The following is a 9,711-nucleotide window of genomic DNA, read 5'->3' as shown; positions in this document are numbered from 1 at the left end:
GGCTGGCAGAGACGTGACCTAGGCGGGTGATGACCCCACGCGTGTGTCCGTCAGTCCTGCCTGCTCTGGGGAGTGTGCCAGAAGTTGCGGTCTTAGAGAGCCTTCCACCAGTGTCCACTTGCTCCTCCTCCCTGGGGCTGCACCGTCACTGTGTCTTCCGGGACAGCACGGGGAGATGGTGCTGCTCCGTGTTCCGTTAGAAGGCTGACCCGGGCTTCCCAGGAGAACGCCCGCCTGTCACTGCGCCCCCTTTCTTTGTGGGCCTGATACAAAGCCTTACCCCCACCCCCGTTAAACTCTCCTTTGAAGAGAGAGAAAGTTTTCTAATCCCTTGAAAATCTGAATTCGAAGTCTTAAATATCCAACTTGTCTTCGGCTCCCTCCTCCATGACGGGTCTCTTCTCTGTTTTCCACCTTCTTGGGTGACCATGCAATGGTGACATCAAGAGGTGGGGAGATGGAGCGGGGAAGGGGCCAGAGACTTGGTGAGGGATTCTGCGTGTGCGCAGGTGACATTTTCTCTTTCCTTGACCAGATGGCAATAAAGGTGTCTTTGGAAAAATTTGTTTGCTTGCTTCTTTCTGCGTATCAGGAAACATAAGTGAATCAGGTGGCTTGTTGGCAAGCCTCAGGAAAAGCCCCTGGCCCCCAACAAAGAGGCTGCCACTTCTGAGCCCCACCCACTACCTGGACACACCAAGGTGGCTGTGTTTCTCCCTCTTCCTTACTTCAGGACTCCTTTGGAAAACTCCTGGCCAAAACCAAGCCGCCCTCCGGGAAAGACGGTCAGGCCTTGGCCTTCCTGTGTCGCTGTGCCCTCGGGGTCGCTCAGTCTTAAACGCCTGCACAACCAGCTACAGACTGAAGCCGCAGTCCTTTGAAAGGCTCCCCTTGGACCTGACAGGCTCTAGAAGGTCACGGCATCCAAGCTGACTCAGACTCACTCAAAGAAATCCCTTTCATTCCTTTGCGCATAAACCCCACGATCCACCACAGCGTTCATCTGGGTGACTTGCCGATGCTCCTGTTACGATGACATCCAGGTTGTTCTCCACGGACTCATACGATGTCAAGGCTCAGATTACTTCTCCAAGGTTGTCTGACTTCCCTTCATCTCAGCTTCATCGTAGCAGGTGGGCTGGAGGGCCTTTCTCTGAATCCACAAGGTAGGTGGACAGCAGCGGGGAAGTGACCAGAGACGCTGAACGTCCACCTCGCCTTGTGTTACTTTCTTCCTCAATATAATCCAGCCAGGAGCCCACAGCACAGTTTTAGGAAACCTGACTTTGTGCAGCACCTCATGTCTCTGGTTATTTCCCTGCTGCTGTCCACTCACTTGCTGATACAGAGACGGGCCCTCTAGCCCACCTGCTACGATGGAGCTGAGATGCAGGGAAGTCAGATGACCTTGGATAAGCAATCTTGGCCTCTCTGATGCACAAATCCCTTTAGCTGAGAAATAAATAGATGAAAATACAATTCTTTGCTATAAAGACAAACCACAATTTCAAAGGCTCGGCCTGTCCTGCATCCCTCCCTCACCGAACATTTCTGAGCCATGAACACGTGTGGGTAGCGTGCTGATGCGTGCGGATTAATAAGACAGAGGATTGCTCAGACGGGACAGCCAGGCTCCCGTACGACCAAACACGGTGGGGAAAGTTTCCTTCATGGTCGGAGACGGGAATTGTGGAAGCAGAGAGCCAGAACGATCATGGCTCCTGCAGGCAATCGGGGAAGGCTTCACGGGGAAGGCGGCGCTGAGATGGTCTACGAGCAGCTGAGGGGAGCGTGTGCAAGTGTGCACACGTGCGGACTCTCGTGTCCCTGCAGAAAAGGACACATCTTGGAAAATGCCTGTGGCTGCTACATCCGTGTCTTAGGCAGGGCAGCTGCAATAAAACCCCACAGACTGGTGGCTCATAAACAACAGAAATTATTTCTGACGGTTCTACAGGCTGGAAGTCCAAGCTCAGGGTGCCAGCCTGGGTGGTTCAGGTGGGAGCCGTCTTCCTGGCTCACAGATGGCTCCCACCTTGCCTTACACGCAAAGGCTGCTGCCCGGCCCTCCTAACATGGCACTAAGCCCGTTCGCGGGGCGCTGCTCCCAGGACCTAATTCCCCCCAAAGGCCCCACCTCCGAATGCCACCTGCAGTGGAGGAGAAGTAACTCCCCCTCCACTCTAGGCCGCGGCCCCCATAAAAGACAGGTTAACAAGAGAAAAGCAGAAGCTGAAACTGTGTACCTCATGAGGACGGGGCGCACCAGGGGAAGGTGGGGGGCTCTCAGAGTGGCTCAGAACTCAGGCTTGAGGACTGCCTTCAGCTGAAGACAGAGCGGCGGGGCAGGCGGAACACGGAAAGGAGAGAAGGGCGCCTGCGGTGACGCCCAGTCCCCTGCCTGAGGAGTGCTGCTTGTGGTCTCCCCGCCGTCTCCCCCCAGGTGGACAGGGAGGCGCCTGCAGAGACTCCTGTAGGTGGTGGGGAGGGCGGCTGTGCTCTGGGCTGTGAGCCGCCCCACAGCAGGGGGATCCTGCTGGTCACTCCAGCTGGGGGTGAGCTGTGAGTGGTGCACACACTCAGACCATGAAGTCCTGCTGGCTTAGCAGGGCCCACCTGGCCGTGAGGGACGCTAGAAAATGCAGGCACGGTCCTGGGCCCTCGGTCTGCCCAAGCGCTTCCAGGGCTGTAAAGAAAGCGGCAGGCGGCTGATGTTCCGAGACGACTAGCAGTTTGTTCCGAGCAAGGAAGAGAGGACTTGCGTCTCAGAGACGTGAGCCCCGCGTGGAGTGGGGAGAAGGGCCGAGCCTCGGGCGCAGGCGGAGCGGGGCCGCAGAGGCAGTGCGGGGGGCGCGGCGCGGAGGCTGGAGGGCTTCTAGCGGCGCCCGGCGGGAAGGAGCCGCGGATGGCGGCCCGGGGCCAGGCCCGGACCCTCGGCGCCCGGGCCTCGGCCCACTCCAGCTCCCGCAGTGGCGCCCCGGGGCCCCTCGGCTGGCACGCAGCACCTGCCTCCCGCTGACGACGAGGGCACATGTGCTGACCACCGCGAGTTGCTTCGGACACCAGCAGCCTCCGTTGCGCAAGAGCCTGCGGCGGCGAGCGGGCGATGCGGCTGCCCGGGGAACAGCGGGGCAGCCCCCAGGCCCACGTCCGCGGGTGCCGGGCGGAGACCCAGAAGGCGGGTGAGGGAGGGCTGGGCCGCTGGGCAGAGGACGGGGCTGGGCGGCCGCGCCGGCGTTTCTGACAGTTGCCTCGCAGGCCGCACAGGAACGTTACAGAGACACGGGTGGCCGTTCACGGCGCGAGACCGCCGGGACTGCACTGGCCGGGCGGCGCACGGGCCGGTGCGCTCTGGGGGTGTCTCCAGGCCCCGACGGAGGACGCGCTCCCGGGAAGGATGACCCCGCCGCCCTGCTGGCTGGCCTCTCATCCCCACCCCGCCTCCGGGCCGCTCTGCTCTGCCCGTCCTTCGATTGGGCCACCAGGACGCGCCGCAGAGGCGAAAGAGGTCGGTCCACGGGGTCCTCCTCCTCCCCGGCCCGCCGCCTGTGTGCGCATCCCTCTCTGTCCACCGCTCCTCCTCCGTACCCAGGCCAGGGGACCCTCCCCTGGGTACTCGCCACCTGCCCCGCCCACACCCAGCTCTGCAGATAGTGCAGTCAGAGGGCCCTCTATTCCTGCCAGAACGCTGGCTGCTTCAACCTCTAAACATAAAGCGTGGTCGCTAATGACCCGGGTGGACTGACCCACAGAACCAAGCAAGCATGAGTTTAAACAGGAGGGATGATAGCAGTGTCAGGCGAAGAGAGGCCATCCAGCTTGGCAGGCAGATGACTGCCATCCATCTGAGCATTTTCAGTAAAGCAGAGCAGCAAAGCCCCGCCAAAGATCCGCTGAAGGGAGGCAAGGAGGAGGGCACAGAAGGGCAGGCAAGGGACAGGGTGGCCGGAAACTGGTGGTTCGGGGGCTCCAGGAAGAGCAGCTGGGGGCTTGGGGGTGCCGCTGGGGAGATGAAGACCTGAGGGGTCTTTGCAGGCTGAGAAGTCTCTGAAAGGAAAGAGATGAAGGAGAGAAGGACACAGGACGGAACGGGCCGGGACCCAGGGGAGGCACCGAGAGCATCAGAGAGGGCGAGAGTCTGAACCAGAGACCCACATTCCAAAAGCAGGGGGGAAATGCGCACAGGCAGTTATTGCTTTATCCAATCTGTGATGTTTCTGGAGAAATATCTGGAGGAAGGAATGGCAACCCACTCCAGTGCTCTTGCCTGGAAAATCCCATGGACAGAGGACGCGGCGGGCTCTCCAGTCCACGGGGTCACAAAGAGCCGGGCACGACTAAGCAGCTGAGTGTGATAGTTCTCTGAATTTTCATCTGTACCATTCTAGGCACTCTCCCCATCCATTCTCTCCTCGCCCCACTCTAAACCCTCCAACACGACCGAGGTGTAATTTTTCTCCATCCATCCATCTAGTTTTTCCATTTTATGACTAGAAAACAAAGTCCGTCAAGGCAACCTTGGTTTAAAATCTCGGTTTTGTATGCCATTGATGGGAGTGTTAGCTAGCGCAACTGCTCAGTAAAAAAAAAAAAAAAAAAAAAAAACTGGCAAGATGATTGATCTTTAAGATGTCATGCGATACAACCAATGGTGAACTCACGACACTTCTCCCAAACCAGCCCCTCCCCACCCGGCTCCAGCTCACTCAGGAGAAGAACTGTGTCCACCCAGCTGTTCAGACTAGAAATGCAGACAGAAGTCAAACACCTCACTCGTCCTCAGCAACTAAAGCCAGCCGCCGGCCTGAGCGCTCTCGAGTTCTGCTTTCCGCCCCAGCCGGCCGGCCCCTTCCTCACTGAGGGCTGGAGCAGACAATGCCCATCTCCTGTTACTCCAGCCTTGACCCCCTCTCTCCTCTCTTCAGCAGCCAGAGTGACGTCTTAAAAATGGAGACTAGCTCAGGACCCCCTGGCTGCAGTGGTGGACTGCATGGCTCCACTGCAGTGGGGCACACTTGATCCCTGGTCAGGGAGCCAAGATCCACAAGCTGAGCCTTTTGGTCAACAGACAACGCTGTGCTTGTCCTCTGCCTCCTTATTGACCTTCTGTCCGGGCATTCCATCCACTATCAAAAGAGGGACATTGAGGACCTCCATGCTAGCTCTGTGGATAAGAATCCACATGCCAACACAGGGTTCCATCCCTGGTTCGGGAACACCCGCCATGCCGCAGAGCAGCTAAGGCCACACACCACAACTGCTGACGCCCGAGCACGTTGGACCTTGTGTCCCGAGAGAAGCCGGTGCAGCGAGAGCCCCACGCGGTGCCCAGCTCTGCAGCAACGCCCCAGTGCAACATGGGCAAAAACGAGTCAATGTCTTTCTAAAGAGAAAAGTGGGACTCTGAAGTCTCTTGTGACAATCCTAGGTAGCGTGTTGAAAAGCGGGGACATTACTTTCCCAACAAAGGTCCGTATAGCCAAAGCTGTGGTTTTTCCAGGAGTCATGTATGGATGTGAGAGGTGGACCATAAGAAAGCTGAGCATCAAAGAACTGACCCTTTTGAGCTGTGGTGTTGGAGAAGACTCTTGAGAGTTCCTTGGACTGCAAGGAGATCCAACCAGTCCATCCTAAAGGAAATCAGTCCTGAATATTCACTGAAAGGACTGATGCTGAAACTGAAGCTCCAATACTTTGGCCAACTGATGTGAAGAGCTGACTCACTGAATAAGACCCTGATGCTGGGGAAGACTGAGGGCAGGAGGAGAAGGAGGCGACAGAGGATGGGATGGTTGGATGGCATCACCGACTTAATGGACATGAATTTGAGTGAACACCAGGAGATGGTGATGGACAGAGGAGCCTGGCAGGTTGCAGTCACGCCCGACTCTTTGCAACCCCATGAATCGCTTCCCTGTCCATCACCAGCTCCCGGAGTTCACTCAGACTCACATCCATCGAGTCAGTGATGCCATCCAGCCATCTCATCCTCGGTCGTCCCCTTCTCCTCCTGCCCCCAATCTCTCCCAGCATCAGGGTCTTTACAGGTGAGTCAGCTCTTCACATCAGGTAGCCAATGTATTGGAGTTTCAGCTGCAACACCAGTCCTTCCAGTGAACACTCAAGACTGATCTCCTTGCAGTCCCAGGAGAGTCTTCTCCAACACCGCAGTTCAGAAGCATCAATTCTTTGGCGCTCAGCTTTCTTTATGGTCCAACTCTCACATCCATACATGACCACTGGAAAAACCTTAGTCTTGGCTAGACGGACCTTTGTTGGCAAAGTAATGTCTCTGCTCTTGAATATGCTATCTAGGTTAGTCATAACTTTTCTTCCAAGGAGTAAGCGTCTTTTAATTTCATGGCTGCAGTCACCATCTGCAGTGATTTTGGAGCCCCCAAAAATAAAGTCTGACACTGTTTCCACTGTTTTCCCATCTATTTGCCATGAAGTGATGGGACCAGATACCATGATCTTTGTTTTCTGAATGTTGAGCTTTAAGCCAACTTTTTCACTCTCCTCTTTCACTTTCATCAAGAGGCTCTTTAGTTCCTCTTCACTTTCTGCCATAAGGGTGGTGTCATCTGCATATCTGAGGTTATTGATATTTCTCCCGGCAATCTTGATTCCAGCTTGTGCTTCTTCCAGCCCAGCATTTCTCATGATGTACTCTGCATAAAAGTTAAATAAGCAGGGTGACAATATACAGCCTTGACATACTCCTTTTCCTATTTGGAACCAGTCTATTGTTCCATGTCCAGTTCTAACTGTTGCTTCCTGGCCTGCATACAGATTTCTCAAGAGGCAGGTCAGGTGGTCTGGTATTCCCATCTCTTTCAGAATTTTCCACAGTTTATTGTGATCCACACAGTCAGAGGCTTTGGCATAATCCATAAAGCAGAAATAGATGTTTTCTGGAACTCTCTTGCTTTTTCCATGATCCAGTGGATGTTGGCAATTTGATCTCTGGTTCCTCTGCCTTTTCTAAAACCAGCTTGAACATCAGGGAGTTCACAGTTCATGTATTGCTGAAGCCTGGCCTGGAGAATTTTGAGCATTACTTTACTAGCATGTGAGATAAGTGCAATTGTGCGGTAGTTTGAGCATTCTTTAGCATTGCCTTTTTTGGGATTGGAATGAAAACTGACCTTTTCCAGTCCTGTGGCCACTGCTGAGTTTTCCAAATTTGCTGGCCTATTGAGTGCAGCACTTTCACAGCATCATCTTTCAGGATTTGAAACAGCTCAACTGGAATTCCATCACCTCCACCAGCTTTGTTCGTAGTGAATGTTCCTAAGGCCCACTTGGCTTCCCATGCCAGGATGTCTGGCTGTAGGTGAGTGATCACACCATCACGATTATCTGGGTCGTGAAGATCTTTTTTGTACAGTTCTTCTGTGTATTCTTGCCACCTCTTCTTAATATCTTCTGCTTCTGTTAGGTCCATACCATTTCTGTCTTTTGTTGAGTCCATCTTTGCATGAAATGTTTCCTTGGTATCTCTAATTTTCTTGGATAGACCTCTAGTCTTTTCTAGGTTGAAGTTCATGGGGTCGCAAAGAGTCGGACACAACTTAGCAACTGAACAGCAACAACTGCCCCCCGTGGCTTCTGGTGAAAAACTGGCTATTAACTGTACTGAGGATCCGTTGTAAGTGAGGAGTCATACGTCACTGCTCTCACAGTTCTCAGCCTTGGTCCTCTGAGTTTGATTATAAAGCGTTTCAGTGCGGATCTATGCGTTTATCCTCTCTGACGTCACGGAGTGTCCAGGATTTGTAAGTTCCTGTTTTTCAACTTAGACACCAGTTTCCAGGAATACAGAGGTAGTTCAACAGAAGAGAATAAATGGATCACATTACTAGAACACACAGAGACACACACACACACACACACACATACTCACAGACACACACTCACACACACACACACACACATATACTCACAGACACACACACACACACACAGACACATACACTCACTCACACACACACACACACACACAGACACATACACTCACACACACACAAACACATACAGACACACACACACAGACGCATACACTCACACACACACACATACACTCACACACACACACACACTCACACAGACACCCCTCTTATATATTCACATGCTCTGAGCTGCACACTGGACTCCAGTCTGTGCTTTCTCTACTGAGGGCCTTGGCGTGGGGCCTTTGCTGTTCGCCTACATATCCTTGCGGACTGTCCCAGAGGGCTACGTTAGCGCTCACAGCACACTGGTCAAGTCCCCTCTCCCCCGTGAGAGTCTGGTCAGGCTGCCGAGGGCTGGTGGGCTGCTTGGCCGCGCCTCCTCTGACCCCAGTGCCCACCGCTCCCTGGACCCCGCTGCAGCTCATCTGTCCCACGGTTGTGGTCGCTGTCTCACTGACAACACAGTGCTGGTTCCCGGTGCGGGACACCGTGGCCTGACGCTTGTGTCCATTATGGACTGATCACAGCTGTAAGCCTAGCTACAACCTGTCAGAGACGTTAGTTCTTGAGAACACTCCCCGCGTGGTACAGTTGGCCCTGTGACTCATCTGCTTCATAACAGGAGGCTTGCTTCTCTTAGCTTCCCTCACTTCACTCGCTCCCTCATACTCCTCCCCGCTGGCGACCTGTTTGTTCTCTGCATTTTCCTATTTTGTTGAGTTTGTTCATTTCATTTTTAAGCTCACAGACAAGTGAGCTCACACAGCATTCGGCTTTCTCTGACGTGCTTCACTCCCCCTGCCCTCTAGTTCCATCTCTGTTCTCACAAATGGCAAGGGTTTTTGTTTATTTATGGCTGGGCAGTATCCCACTGTATATAAAACACCACGCCTTCTTTACCCGCTCTTGGACACGCAGGTTGCTTGCGCATCCTGGCAGATAACGCCACAATGAACGCAGAGGCGCATTGTCGCTTTGCCTTAGTGTCTGTGTAGAATTTGAGATTTTCTTGTCTCCCGAGGCAGCTTGTGTCACTGTGAACTTCCCTTTCAGAACCGCCTCAGCTGCGTCCCGTGGGTTTCGGGATCGCTGCCTCCATTGGCGCCCGTGTCCAGGTGCTCTCGCCTCCTCGGTGGCCGGTGTGCCGTGTAGCAGCGCCGCTTGGCCTGCACGTGCTCGTGTGTTTGCAGTTCTTAATTGCAGTTGGTTTCTAGTCTCGTACCGCTGTAGTTGGGAAGATGCCTGATAGGATTTCACTTTTCTTAAATTTAGGGAGACTGTTTTGTGGCCGAGCGTGTGCTCTGCCCTGCAGAAAATCTGACTTGTCTGTAAAACTTCATTTCTCCTTCAAACTGAGTAACAGCCTCACTAAGCAGAGTATTCCGAGTTGCATGTCTTTTCTTTCCGCTTGAAGTGTATCATGCCACTTCCTTCTGGCCTGAAGTTTCTGCTGGGCCCAGAAGAAATGGTGATGGGTCAAGGCTTGATTCTGGGAGGCAGGTGCTCTGCAGTCTCACGCACAGGGGTTAGCAGGGCTCTGGGCCTGCTTGAGTGTACATAGGAAAGGGAGCGTGAGGACCGGGGTTGAGAGACGGCTTTGTGAGTTCACGACAGGGTAGCCTGGAGCAGGCTTATGCGTGCTAAGGACAGAGAGAGGCGAGGGTGGAGACACTGGTGAGAAAAAGGTGAGGAGGCCACGTCCCAGGACCAGGGTGGCGTGGGCCCAGGCTGGTGCCGTCCTCACGGCTCCGGGCAG

The sequence above is a fragment of the Ovis aries genome, chromosome 10, assembly GCF_016772045.2.
Source record: "Ovis aries strain OAR_USU_Benz2616 breed Rambouillet chromosome 10, ARS-UI_Ramb_v3.0, whole genome shotgun sequence".
Lineage (NCBI taxonomy): Eukaryota > Metazoa > Chordata > Mammalia > Artiodactyla > Bovidae > Ovis > Ovis aries.
Note: the sequence above shows the minus strand (reverse complement) of the source record.